We start from the raw sequence: 14,191 nt of genomic DNA on the forward strand, positions 1-14,191 counted from the left end.
CCTCTCTTTCAGCTCCCCCATTTCCGAGAAGTAAAAAACCTTACACCATATTATTACCAAACGGGAAATGCGGGAGGAGGGATAAATTAACAGTTTGGGATTAACACATACACACTGCTATGTATAAAACAGATCATCAACAAGGAACTTCTGTATAACACAGGGAACAACATTCAATATTTTGTAATAACCTATAAGGGGAAATAATCTGAATAAGAATACATATCTATAACTATATCATGTATCAACGACAGATAAAATGTAACCTAAGGGAGGCCAATGGTGAGCGCTTCTGACCCTGAAGATTTCAATCAAGTAAAGCTCGGACTCTGACTACTGCCTAAGGCCCTTAATGAACATACGTGTACCGTAGCTTAAAAATTTCCCAGTTTGGGGTTCGGGGAGGCACTGATTTGGAAAAATCCCTGGTGTTCTCCTTACATGCACGGGACCCTTCCTACTGCTAAAACATGCCTGTCATACCCAGAGGATGGTACACCATTTGATCGGGAAGAGTTTGGAAAAGGCATCTCATCTCCTCATCTCCTTGGTGCTCGCGTTCACCCCTCCAGCATCTTTCCTAACAATCTTCTCGGTTGGGGATGTCAGCACCGTCAACACCCTGTTGCACACAGTTTGGAATTTGTCCAGAGGATGAAGCGGAAGGATGAGAAACAATGAGAGACAAGTCCTAGGTGTTCGGACAGGCACACGTCACTCTAATTTTTAAGCAGGAAGAAGAACTAACCAAAGTCTCATCCTGCACCCTGGAAGAAGAATAGAGCCTGAAGCAATCCTGGGGTTTTGTGGCCAGTGCCCAAAAAAGGGACTTAAAAAATGGAGCTCAGGGGCACTGCAATGGACAACCCTGAAGGTTTATAAATGATAACAATCTTCCAAAAATATTTTGAGGTAAGTCAACGAAAAGGATTTGAGAGCAAGGCAGAATTGCAAGAAACAGTTTTCAAGAGATAGTTTGGAGTTGCCTTTAAAGCACCTGAAAATCGGCAGAACTTCGACAATGGTGCAGTTAGCCAAAAAGGGCCTATGCGTTTTTCCTGAATATATTTAGTAAAAAACGCAGACGCCCTTTTTGGCCAACCAAGCAAGCGGGCAATGCAAATCAGCATTACAAAGAAGTCTCACTCGCATCTGTCAAAAGGGCCATCCTGGAAAAGTGTAAAAACCAGAAATGCAGGACAAGCCATGGAGAACAGGGAGCCTTGTTACGCTGATGGGCGGGATGTAAAATGCCAACAGCCACTCTGGAGAAGTGTATGGTGTTTCCTAAAACATCTAAAAAACAGAGCTACAGTGCATAGGGCACTTCCACTCATGGGCGTATATATTCGGAAAACCAAAAATCGACAGGACACAGGCACCCCAAAGTTTAGGGCTGCTCGGTTTACAAAGACCTCGACTCGGGTACACCTTAAATATCCCAGGAAACAAAAAAATGGGTAAACAAGTGTAGTACTTATGTACAATGGAATATCACTCAGCCATGAAATCAATGTCCTAAGGCTAGTAGCAGCATAATGAGTGATTTAGGTATGATGATACTAAGAGAAATAAGTCACACGGGTAAAGAAAATTATCATAAGATATCACTTATAGATGGAACGTAAAAATCTCTACACGTGAACTGAATTACAAAACAGAACGGAGTCACACATTTAGAAAACACACTATGGCTGCTTACGGGGAAAGATGAGGTGGGGTGATGCATAAAACAAGAGTTTGAAATTAGCACAGATACCGTTCCATCAACCAAATATATAATAGACAAGGCCTACTCATTGCTCAGTGAACAGGACTCAACACACCCTATTCACCGCAGAAGAATATATCTGCATAGTAAGAATCTTAAAAAACTATTTATTGATATCTCTCTGTAAGTGAATCAAGTGGGTGTAAAGCGGCATAAACACAGCATTGAAAATCAGCTAAACCCCATTATAAATATAAATTACAAAAAAAGAGAAAAAAGATAGTGAAAGAGAGAGAAATTATTACAAAATTCGTTCAGGAGTTGTGATGCAACCTGAATTGACCACATCTAGACCCACAGCTGGAAGAGACATAAGGCTGGACACTCTTGAGTCCGACAGGATTGGTGAGATTGGGTGAGCAAATTCAGACCCTTTAAAGCAATAATGCATGCCACCCATTCCATGGCTCCCAAATCTCCAGGTTCAAGGGAATCTTCCTACAGGTAAAACATGCATGAGAAACTCAGAGGATGGTACACCCAGTGATCGGGAAAGGTTTCTAAAACGCACCTTATTTTTCATCTCCTGGTGCTCGGGTTTGCCATTCCAGCAGCTTTACTAACAATCTCCCTACTTGGAGAATCAGCACCTTTAACCTCCTGTTTTGGATAGTTTGCAAATTGTCCAGAGGATGAACGGGGATAGAGGGAACCAATGAGAGACCAGCTCTCATTGGTTTGGATATGCATATGTCACTCTAATTTCCAATCAAGAATAAGAATTAACCAAAGGCTCAGCCTGCCCCCCAGAACCAGAATAGGGCCTGAAGCAATCATGCGGTTTTGTGGCCAGCTCACAAAAAAGCGAGTTGAAAGATGGAGCTCAGGGGCACTGCAATTCACAAACCTGTAGAGTTATAAACGACAACTATCATCCAAAAATATATTGAGGGAAGGCAACGAAGAGGATTTGAAAGCAAGGCAGAATTGCAGGAAACAGTTTTCAAGAGGTAGATTGGAGTCGCCTTTAAAGCAAGTGAAAAGAGACAGAACTTTGAAAATGATGCAGTTGACCAAAAAGGGCGTATGTACTTTTTTCCTGAATATATATTCAAGGCTCATCCCCAGAAGGGCCCTCCCACTGCCATGCAGAGCCTAGTTTGGGTCCCTCCTCTTGCACCAGGGAGTTGCAGGTGTAGACGGTTCGAAAGAACCTCTTTCTAGGCTCTTGTAGCCAAGTCATGGCCACCAGTCAGACTGCCTCCTGGCCATCCTGCAGGGCACAGAGCACAGCAAAGGGTATCCACCCCTTCTACAGCAATGTCAGTTGGCTCACCGGCTTGGCAAGGTAAGTACCCGGGTTCCATACCCTGCCCCACATGAATGTACAGCCCCGCCTGTTCCCTACAGATAATGCACACAAGATAAATGCAGCCCTGATGCCCTCTCCCCATCCTGTTCCCGTAGAAGGTGGTGTCAGAAATGAACCGCCTGGCCATGATGGTGGACTTGTCGCATGTCTTGGATGCTGTGGCACGGCGAGCCCTATAAGTGTCACAGGCAGCTGTCATCTTCTCCCACTCAGCGGCCTGGTGGGTGTGCAAGAACACTCGGAATGTTCCTGATGATATCCTGCAGCTTCTCGTGAGAGACTGCCCTGGCCCTAATCCCTAATCCCCATAGGTTAAAATTTTAAATAGAAAAGCCCAGATAAGCTTCAATGAGAAGATGACACCTGAGCAGAGATTTGAGTTAGCCAAGTTGGTATCTAGTGGAAGAGTGCACAGGAGAGGAAAGGGCCACTGCAAAGACCCTGGGGCAGGAGCTTGTCTGGTGTGTTAGAAGAACAGGAAGGAGGCCACTATGGTTGCAGCACAGAAAGGAGAAGAGGGTAATGGAAGTCAGATACACAATGCATGGAGAGCAGTAAGCAGGTAGGACACAGCGGTCGGACCCCGAATGGCCTTGTCGGACGCTCTGCGGGCTGTGTTAGCGCTTCACGGTAGGAGCCAGTGAAGGGTTTTAAGGAGAGGAGTGGCATGGCTGATCACATTCCCCATGATCACGCCGACGGCTGTATGAAAAACAGACTGTGGGGGCCACGGGAGACACTGGCAGATCATCAGAAGGCTCTTCTGCCACCCATGTCAGAGATGATGGTGGCTCCGGACGGAGAGATAGTAGGGGAGGTGGTGAGAAGTGGTCACATTCTGAAAATATTTTGAAGGGAGAGCAACAGGAGTAAAACGAAGAAAGTCCAAATCCCGTGGCCCAGAGAGAACTGTTAATTTATTTATTCTAAGCAAACTCGGTCCCTCCTAAAAACCACAAAGCTTGCCAAGGATGCTCTTCTCAGAGGTACTAACTTTTTACTCCTCAGCCCACTCCAGCATGCCCTCCCCCTCTGCCACTCTCCCAAAACTGCTCTGATTCAAGTCACCAATTACCTCGAAGTGGCTCAGTCGACGAGACACTGACCTGTCCTCAGTCGTGTTCTGCTAGCAGCACGTGGCACGGTGAAGCCTCCCCTCTTGCTTGATCTCTCTCCTCCCTGGGTTCGTCGACCGCACACTCTCCCAGTTTTTCTCTACCCCTGCTTTTCAGTCTCTTTTGCTGGTTTCACCTCCTCCCCTCACATGTTGAGGTTGCTCCTCAGTCGTGGACCCTCTTCCCTTCTAATTTCACACATCCTCCCTCACAAATTTATTCACTCCCATGGTTTAAAATATCGGCCATGATCATCTCCAAAGGCATCCCAACCTCACACCAACTGCTCAAAACACATCCCCACTCGGATGTGTTAAGGGCATCTCCTACTCCACGTGTAGAAGACAAAGCCTTGATCAACCTTCCTAAGCCTCGTACTCTGTCTCCAATTATTTATCCAACGGACACTTACTGAGCCCCTAAGATACGCCAAGCACTGCTAGGCACTAGAGACAGAAAGATGAGGCAGGAGGGTAAGGTCCAATAGAACGGAGGGTTATAGAAAGGGAACTTACAGATATGTGTGAACATAAAAGTGTGCATGGTGCTATGATGGAGCACTTACGTAAGGCTGTAGGAGTCTAGCTCAGCAGCGAAGAGACTGATGGGGGTTGAGGAGGGCCTCCCTCAAAAAATAATCTCTGTGAGGGCTTCCCTGGTGGCGCAGTGGTTGAGAATCTGCCTGCCGATGCAGGGGATACGGGTTCGAGCCCTGGTCCGGGAAGGTCCCACATGCCGCAGAGCAACTAGGCCCGTGAGCCACAACTACTGAGCCTGCGCGTCTGGAGCCTGTGCTCCGCAACAAGAGAAGCCACCGCAATGAGAAGCCCGCACACCACAACGAAGAGTGGCCCCCGCTCACCGTTAACTAGAGAAAGCCCACATGCAGCAACAAAGGCCCAATGCGGCCAGAAATAAATAAGTAAATAAATTTAAAAAAATAATAATAATAATAATCTCTGTGGACTTCCCTGGTGGCACAGCGGCTCAGAATCCGCCAACCAGCACTATTTACAATAGCCAGGACATGGAAGCAACCCAAGTGTCCATCGACAGACGAATAGATAAGAAGATGTGGCACATATATACAATGGAATATTACTCAGCCTTAAAAAGAAACGAAATTGAGTTACTTGTACTGAGGTGGATAGACCTAGAGTCTGTCATACAGAGTGAAGTAAGACAGAAAGAGAAAAACAAATACTGTATGCTAACACATATATATGGAATCCAAAAACATAAAATGGTTCTGATGAACCTAGGGGGAGGACAGGAATAAAGACGCAGATGTAGAGAATGGACTTGAGGACACGGGGAGGGGGAAGGGTAAGCTGCGACGAAATAAGAGAGTAGCACTGACATATATACAATACCAAATGTAAGATAGCTAGCTAGTGGGAAGCAGCTGTGTAGCACAGAGAGATCAGTTCAGTGCCTTGCGACCACCTAGAGGGGTGGGATCAAGAGAGTGGGAGGGAGACGCAAGAGGGAGGGAATATGGGGATATACGTATGCATATAGCTAATTCACTTTGTTATACAGCAGAAACTAACACACCATTGTAAAGGAATTATACTCCAACAAATATGTAAAAAAAAACAAAAACAAAAACAAGAATCAGCCTGCCAATGGAGGGGACACGGGTTTGCTCCCTGGTCCGGGAGGATCCCACATGCCTGCGAGCAACTAAGCCCGCAAGCCACCACTACTGAGCCCATGGGCCACAACTTCTGAAGCCCGCCCGCATAGAGCCCGTGCTCCGCAACAAGAGAAGCCACTGCAGTGAGAAGCCCGTGCACCGCAACGAAGAGTAGCCCCTGCTCGCCGCAATGACAGAAAGCCCACGCACGGCAACAGAGACCCAACGCAACCAAAAATTAATTAATTAATTAAAACGTATATTTTAAAAAAAAAAAAAAAGAAAGAATCTCTGCTGGGAATTCCCCGGTGGTCCAGTGGATAGGACCCTATGCCTCCAGTTCAGAGGGCCTGGGTTCAATCCCTGGTTGGGGAACTAAGATGCTGCAAGCTGGCATCGCAGCCCAAATAAAAAATGAAATAAAATAAAATATATTAAAATAAAAAAGAAAGAATCTCTGATTCAGGGTCTAAAGGGTGAGAAGGTGTTTATCAGGCCAATATGTGAGGAGAAAATTTTTCCCATTTCTGTAAGTAGCACCTCCATTTACCAAATTACACATCTTTAACCCACATTCCCCACATCCAATTCATCACTTGCTCCTATTCGCCTCCAAGCCATCACTAACCTTCCAAATATGACTCTAACCTGCCTGCTTTACTCCACCTCCAAGGCCACCACTGTGCACAAAGCCAGTCTCCTAATGAGTCTCCCCAAATCTTCTCCTGCCCGCTCCTATCCATTCTCTTACAATAGCCAGTATGGTGTCTGAAAAAGGCATCTCTGCTAACACCACTTCTCTGTTTACACCCTGCAATGGCTTCCCACCAAGTTTAGGATAAATCCCAAACAGATGATGGACTGGAGGTTGAAAGACCAGAAGGAGGTAGGGTGTTAGGTTAGAAAGAGGGATAAAGGGTCTAGGCAAAGAGCGAAAAGGGCTGAAAAGAAAATGATCGGCACTTGTACAACAGTCCTGATGCAGGCAGGAGAATGCAGGAATAGCGAAGGAATACCAATAGCCACTTTTTATTTCTGCAGTGCCTTTGCAATTCCCAAAGTGCTTCATTTATAACTGTGATTCTCAAACCTAGCTGTACATTAGAAACATCTGGGGAGATTTTTAAAACTACCAATGGCCAGGCCTCACCCCAAGCCAATTAAATCAGAATATACAGTTCACTAGGGCAGGAATTTTGTCTGTTTCGTTCACTGTCCATATGAAAACTACCTGGCACATACATGGTGCTCAGAAAATATTTACTGAATGAATAAATGAAGGAAGGAATGTACCACTATCACGTGAGATGCAAGGAAGAATTCTTTTCAAAACTTAGGGAGTAACCAGGCAACGTCAGTTACCATGGAAGTCCTGGGAAAAACATTACCAAGTGACACTAACACTCCCAGGGGCCTACATTTGTTTCCACAATAAGTAAACCTTTCTCATTTCTAAAGTACTATACTGTGAAATATGCATCTCAGTCACACCTAGAGGTTACTCAATGTCTGCTGTGAGCGGGAGGAAAAGAGAAGGGCCTTACACAGTATCTAAAGCAATGACAAGAAGAAACTAGGGGCCACGGGCAGAGACAGACAGGCTCAGACAGGCTCCAATCCCTATGACAGTCTGAGGTGATCACGTTGTAAGGGCTCGAGCACGAGAAAGCAGCCACTAACCAGCTACCCTGTCTCAAATATTTGGAGAAAGTCAATGCAAATACATATCTATGTATTATTATCTATGTATTATTCTTTTCTGATCATTCTTTCAGTGTATCCCTTCTGCCTTTGTGCAAAGCGATTCTTTGTTTTGTACCTGAAAGATGAGTGGCCCATGAAAATGGATGAAACATGTCACAGCAGACATCCAAGGAGCTCTTCAGCTAACGAACGAGGAGCTCCAAGTTCTGGGAAAGAATCGTAAAAGTAGTGTAGAATCACAATATCTTAGAGCATCCTTTATATCAACTCCCCTCTTGCATATCACCAATCAGTGGTCATCAGCCTATACATGAACTTTGCAGTGACAGAAAACCCAGCACTCTCTAGACAGATCTAGGCATTTCTAGTTGCTACAGCAGTCTATATCAAATTCAGAATCTGACTCCCTGTCACGCATCAGTCCCAGTCTGCCTTCTGCAGTGGTACACCCCATGGCACACCTCATCTCTTTTCCATCTGGCACATTTCCCAAACACATGAGGACAATTTTGTTCTTCCTAAAGCTCTCTTCTCCCACGTCACCCTCCTAAATCACTCCTTCCTGTGTTTATGACTTTGAGGAGCCCCCAAGGTTTTCTCATCCCAAGGACATGACAAGCAATGGCATCAGTGTGCCTGCTACAGATTCTGGGAAAGGGGCAGGGCCACACAAGGGTCTGGCAAATGTGACTGGCTACCTGAAGTGAGAGTACATGGGACAACCTCAGCCTCTCTTCAGTCCTCAGCCTCTATCCAAGGTTTCTCCAGAGCACGCGGTGGACATTTTGGGCCAGACAATTCTTTTGGGGTGGTGGGGAGGGCTGTCCTATGCCTTGTACGTTATTTAGCAGCATCGTGGCCCCTACCCACTAGATGACTGCAGCACCACGACCCCCACCCCGGATGTGACAAAGAAAAACGTCTCCAGCCATTGTCAAACGTCCTGGAGGAAGGGTGAGGGCAAATTCACCCTCACTCAAGAGCCACTGCTCTATCCAATGACTCTGTTCACCCATGAGTACTCAAAACTCTCTCCTCTGCAGGCTTAACAGGTAACTCTCCAGAAAGTCTATTGTGTATCAAAATGCTATTTGAAATTTAATAGTAGTTATCTCTGTAACAGTAACTGATCAAAGTAAAACTCTTTCTCCAGATGGTAAGAACCTCCCAGGTGGTTAATCCACGTTTACCTTATCTCCTACCCAAGACACTGGAAATTACAGAAATGATCGGACACTCATTTTCGGGATCCGTTCAAGAAGTACCAGTAGTGTAAGGCTTTTCGGCAACCTGAACAACTGAATTCAAGTAAAATATTCTGCCTGACCGTGGCTTTGTGAGAAAAGCCACAAACCTGTAGCAGGACCCTCCTCGCTGCTATTTACGGAATTGAGGTATCTGACTGGAAAGCCGGTGGAGGTGAACTACCCAAGAAAGCAGTGGGTTCAGGGTGAGAAGTTGGAAAGGGAGACAACGGAGGGGAGAATGAACCTCAGCTGAAAAGAAAAGGGAAAAGTACCAAGAGATGAGTTCTCTTGACTGAAGAGAAGATACGCTGAAGGCCATGAGCTTGCCCTTGGGGCCCTCAGCTCTCTGGGGAGCTCTAAGGGAAGGGTGAGCCTGGACCTATGACTCCGGACTCCTGGTCTCGGCCACCAGGCCTGACCATTCACTCAGACTCTCAATAAATACTTGTATTAAAAGACCTTACACGGGGACCACATCTGGGAAAACATCGCCACACCCTCATCATAAGTCACAGGGGGAGACCCGAACTGGCCAAGCCATGACAGGAGCTGTGAGGGCGACAAAAGAGCACGGCAGGGATCGGACATCGGATCGCCAGAAGCCCTCCGCCCTCCTGGTTCGTAATGCCAGGGCCCCATCGCCGCGCATCGCCGGACCCCAGTCCTGCCTCCATCGCGCACCCTTCCCCAAGGTTGGCCGGGGTCTGGAGTCACCATCCCCTGTTCGGACCTACCGACCTCGCCGCTGCTGAGCTCTACAGATCCCACTCCTTCCACACAGTTCGCCAATTCCGCGGGCCTTACTGAGCCGCGCCAGCCACCGTCCGCGAGGCCTTGGCGCACCCGTGACGTCACTGTCGTGTGCCTCTTCCGCAGTAAGCGAAGTATGGCTCTGGCACGCCGGCTGGTCGCTCGCGGCTCGGTTGCTTCTGGCGCCTCCCGGGGACCTGACGGTCCGCGGTCACAACGAGCCCCTGCCCGTGGTGCGCATCCCGCGGGCTCTACAGCGGCGGCAGGAAGAGCGGCAGAGCAGGCAGCGGGGCCCCCGCGGCCGGTGCTGGCGCGACCTGGGCCTTTGCTTTTGTCAGCGCGGCGACCGGAGTTGAACTAGCCGGCACACCTCACGCTGGGCCCTTGGAACCCGCGCCACTCGCTTCGCATGGCTGGAGGAATCGGCGCGCCCACGCGGACCATTTCTCCACCGAGCGCGCGCAACATGAGGCTCCAGTGCTGCGGAACCTCTCGCCCAAGGGCAGCTGCACCTAACTGGGTCTGGAGCTCCGCGTTCTGAGCGCACTACAAGAGGCTGCTCCCGAAGTTGGTCGGCCCACAACCGTGCAGTCAAGTACCATTCCCCAACTCCTTCGCGGCCGCCACATCCTCTGCGCCGCAGAAACCGGCAGTGGCAAATCTCACAGCTACATGCTACCTCTCCTTCAACGGCTCTTGGGCCAGCCAAGCCTGGACCCCTGTCGTATCCCTGCTCCTCGAGGCCTGGTTCTTGTGCCTTCTCGAGAATTAGCCGAACTGGTGCGGGCCGTGGCCCAGCCCTTGGGCAGCTCCTTGGACCTCCAGGTGCGGGAGTTAGGGGGAGGCCATGGCATGAGGAGGATCAGGATGCAACTGTCCAAACAACCTCCAGCAGATATTCTGGTGGCCACTCCGGGGGCTCTGTGGAAGGCCCTGAAAACTCAACTGATCAGCCTGGAGGAGCTCTCCTTCTTGGTGTTGTATGATGCACACACGCTGTTGGATGAAAGCTTCCTGGAACTGGTGGATTACATCTTGGAGGGGAGCCATATAGCAGAAGGCCCAGCTGACTTAAAAGACCCCTTCAATCCCAAAGCTCAGTTAGTGCTGGTGGGGGCCACATTTCCCGAAGCTGCAGGCCAGCTGCTGAGTAAAGTTGCCAGCTTAGACTCTCTAACCCCCGTTACCAGTGACAAGCTCCACTGCATCATGCCTCATGTCAGACAGACATTCATGAGGCCGAAGGGAACAGAGAAGGTGACTGGGTTGGTGCAGATCCTCAGGCAGCATGACAAAGCATATAGGACTGGCCCCGCAGGAACTGTTCTGGTGTTCTGTAATTGCTACAGCACTGTGAACTGGCTGGGGTATATATTCTGGATGACCACAAAATCCAACACTTAAGACTGCAGGGACAGATGCCTGCCTCAATGAAAGCAGGCATCTTCCAGTCCTTCCAGAAGGGCTCCCGAGGCATTCTTCTCTGCACAGACATCACCTCTCAGGGCCTGGACAGCACCCAGGTGGAGCTAGTCATCAATTATGATTTCCCTCTCATCCTGCAAGACTACATCCACAGAGCAGGGAGGGTGGGCCGGGTGGGGAGCGAGGTGCCAGGCACCGTCGTCAGCTTTGTGACCCATCCCCGGGACGTGAGCCTGGCTCAGAAGATTGAACTGGCAGCTCGCCAGAGGAGAAGCCTTCCAGGACTGGGGTCCTCAGTGAGAGAGCCTTTGCACCAGCAAACCTTATTGCAGCAGGCTTATATATGATGCCATAACAGCGACCTTTCCCTCTGTGCTGGATGGGTGAGCACACTTGTCAGTAGGGTGCTCTGGACTGCCTAGTCACCTTCTGAAGACCCGGGCTGCTGTCTGGCTTCAAAAGGTAAGTTGCTGGCCAACACTGGAGGGTGAATTACTGAGCTCGGCTCTCTGTAGTCTTTCACGTGAAGAATAATGTCGATCTTGGCTCTGTATTATGTCATGGTTTCTAACAATAAGCTATGTTTCTATGGGTGCCCCTTAATAACAGTTTCCACTGCGGCAGAATTCAGTAGACTCTGAGAACATTCACACTCCAAACTACCACACTTAGGACGAAGGCTCTTTCAATTGATGTTTTAGTTTAAATTTTGTTTCCTGCCCCAAACATCCATTAAGCCTCCAGGAGAAGGAAAAGGGGATGTGACTAGCAATAGAGAGAAATCTTCTTCACAACAATGGCCATGGCAAGCTTAGACACTTTTGGTGAAATCTCTCTGGGAAGTACTGGCAGAGAACTAAAAGGCAAACTGACACCGAAGTATTGCTTGGTGTGTATTTCCAGGCTCTGCCTTCTTTCTCATCTCTTGGTGGCAGGTGGAGGAAGAGGAGAAAAGGTTAATCTTTTTTATAAACCGGCAGAATAAGCTTCTAACATCCTCTCACTATCTCTGCATAGGTTCTAGTCTCTGCAGCATTATATAAGCTTTGCCCAAAGTAATGAACTGTTGAAAGTCAAATGTAATACTTCACCAAACAACTTAAAAATGCTTGCACACTGGAAAGGGTTAAGTTGCAGAGAACACAAATGGACCCAGAGCAACCTTTGCCGAAAGAGAATATTGTGCTAAATGTACAGTCATAGCTCTTTTCCATATGAAGAAACAGTCAGAAGGATAAAAGAACTTGGTCAAAATCACACAAGTAAGTAGGAAACAATCTGGTCTGTCTGTCCTCAGGGTTGTGTTCTTTAACCACCAGGCTAGCTTTTCTCAAATCTGATTCATGCGTAGAATAACTATACACCTCTGCTTGCCTTGAATATTCCCTGTTTATACGTATGCCTGCTCCAGTTTTTAATATTGACCACTTTGACTCCCAAAAGCAACCGAGAATACACAATAATTTGGTCTCTCTATCCATGGACCACTGTGGTGGGACTGCCCAGGAAGCTTATGAAAAGTGCAGCTTCCTGAGCCCTACTCCAGATCTAGATAAGTTTTCTGAGGGTTGGCTCAAGAATCCAGGTACAAGGCTTTTTAAGTGGTTTGGGGGAACCCCCCAGGTGATTCTCTCGCTCTCTTAAGTTAATAAATCGTTTATTCTGCCTCCCCCAGATGCCCAGCCAAGTCCTGTTAAGGTAGGAGTCCCCACACCACATCAGAGGGATGCTCCCAGCCAAGTAATCTCCGGAGGCTTGGAGATTCTGAATAGTCTCATGCTGGCCCACCTGCCGTGACAAACCTCTGCCAGAGCAAGCATTCCCCTTCACATTTACCTTCTACCACTCCAAAAGGCAGTCTGCTCCAATGAGGCCTGACTTCGTCTGTCCTAACGGGTACCCACTGATTCAAGCAGTTTAGGGATAGAAGGTGCTGTGGTTCTCAACCAGGGTGGCCCACCCTCTTAAAAGGGTAGTCCAAGCAGTCTCTACCTCATGGGCACATCCCCTCTGCAACAGCCCCAGTAAACAAAGGTCCCATCTTTGCTTTTTCAAGGTTGGCAACAGGGAGTCCCCTCCTAAAGAAGGTTCTCTCTCATTGCCACACTATCAAAGGCTGCCCCAAGTGTGGTTCCTTCCTGTGGGCCTGATCAGGCTAAGGGCAGAGTTGTCTCTTTCCTTCTCTGAGTCGGACCAAGTCGTCTTACTAACCCCTCTTCACAGTGTTGACCATGTTTTTCACGGGGGCTGCTGCTGAGCCTTTATCTCTTCCTTTCATGGTGGAGAGAGAGAGGATTATAATGATTTTTACTTCTAGGGGAGAGGGGAATGTAATGATTATGTTGTCATTTTGTATTATGTCCTTTTGTCATGAATTTGTTTTGAATTTCATATTAAAATGGGCCCACCATTCCCACTTTGTGAGGTCATTCAGCACCCTCATTTTGCACCTTTAACATCTCTCAGTATCACTTGGAAATGTTTGAAATGGCATGATCTTGTCCTCACATTCCTATCAGCTGTAAATCCGGAGCCCCGACATGAACGTAACCATTGAGCAGAACCCCTCTCCACTACCTGTGTAACACTGGGTAGGCCCCTTAACATCTTGGTTTTCTTAAGCCCTCAGGTGTAAAAATGTGAGGGTTCTATGAATTTATATTTGGGGCAGGACAAGGTCGAGAAGAGTGTGTCTTTGCTTTTATTCTTCCAAACTGGAATGTCTTCCCTCTCTTCCCCATGGGTCCAAATCTCACTTGCCCTTCAGGCCTACTGCCAAGGAGCCTTCCCTGATTCCCCAGTCCACACAATTCTCTGCTTCTTAGGGTCAGTGCCATACAACCTAGCTGTCTCTTATCATTAATCTTGCCTCTCAAGCCAATTTCAGAATGTGGGTCTCTCTTGCCCTCCTGTACCAGCCCACCTGCACGCCCCACATGGGGTGTCTACTAGACTACAGCATGGGTGAGGAAGCCCAGGTGTGAGGGACCAGGCAGAGTACCTCTGCCTCCACCCTGCTCCCCTCCACAAAACTGCCCCTCCTCCTGAAGCCTGACCGCAAGTCACAGGTTCCTTATTATGACCTCACTGGGTAGTGATGACCTCACAGGCCTTCTCACAATTTCCATGGCAGCGTAACTATGGAAACGTGCTGCCCTCAGAGAAACTTCCCTCCCAGATCTCCACCAGATACCAATCTCTTTGGTTGTCTGAGAGAGAATGTCTGAC

At 48.1% G+C, this 14,191-nt stretch overlaps 1 protein-coding gene and 1 pseudogene across 3 annotated transcripts in view; one reads left to right on the plus strand and one right to left on the minus strand.

Annotated features, from left to right (window-relative positions):
- The window catches only part of LOC308610624 (uncharacterized protein), a 65,485-nt gene that overhangs the window by 15,858 nt on the left and 35,436 nt on the right, over positions 1-14,191 (minus strand). The gene's annotated exons all lie outside the window — the stretch shown is intronic.
- On the plus strand, positions 9,328-11,346 carry LOC308610623 (putative ATP-dependent RNA helicase DDX28; annotated as a pseudogene). The gene is made up of 2 exons: positions 9,328-9,490; positions 9,665-11,346. The product of its transcript is annotated as a putative ATP-dependent RNA helicase DDX28 (transcript).

This window comes from Mesoplodon bidens, assembly GCF_964165515.1.
Source record: "Mesoplodon bidens genome assembly, contig: HAP1_SCAFFOLD_815, whole genome shotgun sequence".
NCBI classification, from domain to species: domain Eukaryota; kingdom Metazoa; phylum Chordata; class Mammalia; order Artiodactyla; family Ziphiidae; genus Mesoplodon; species Mesoplodon bidens.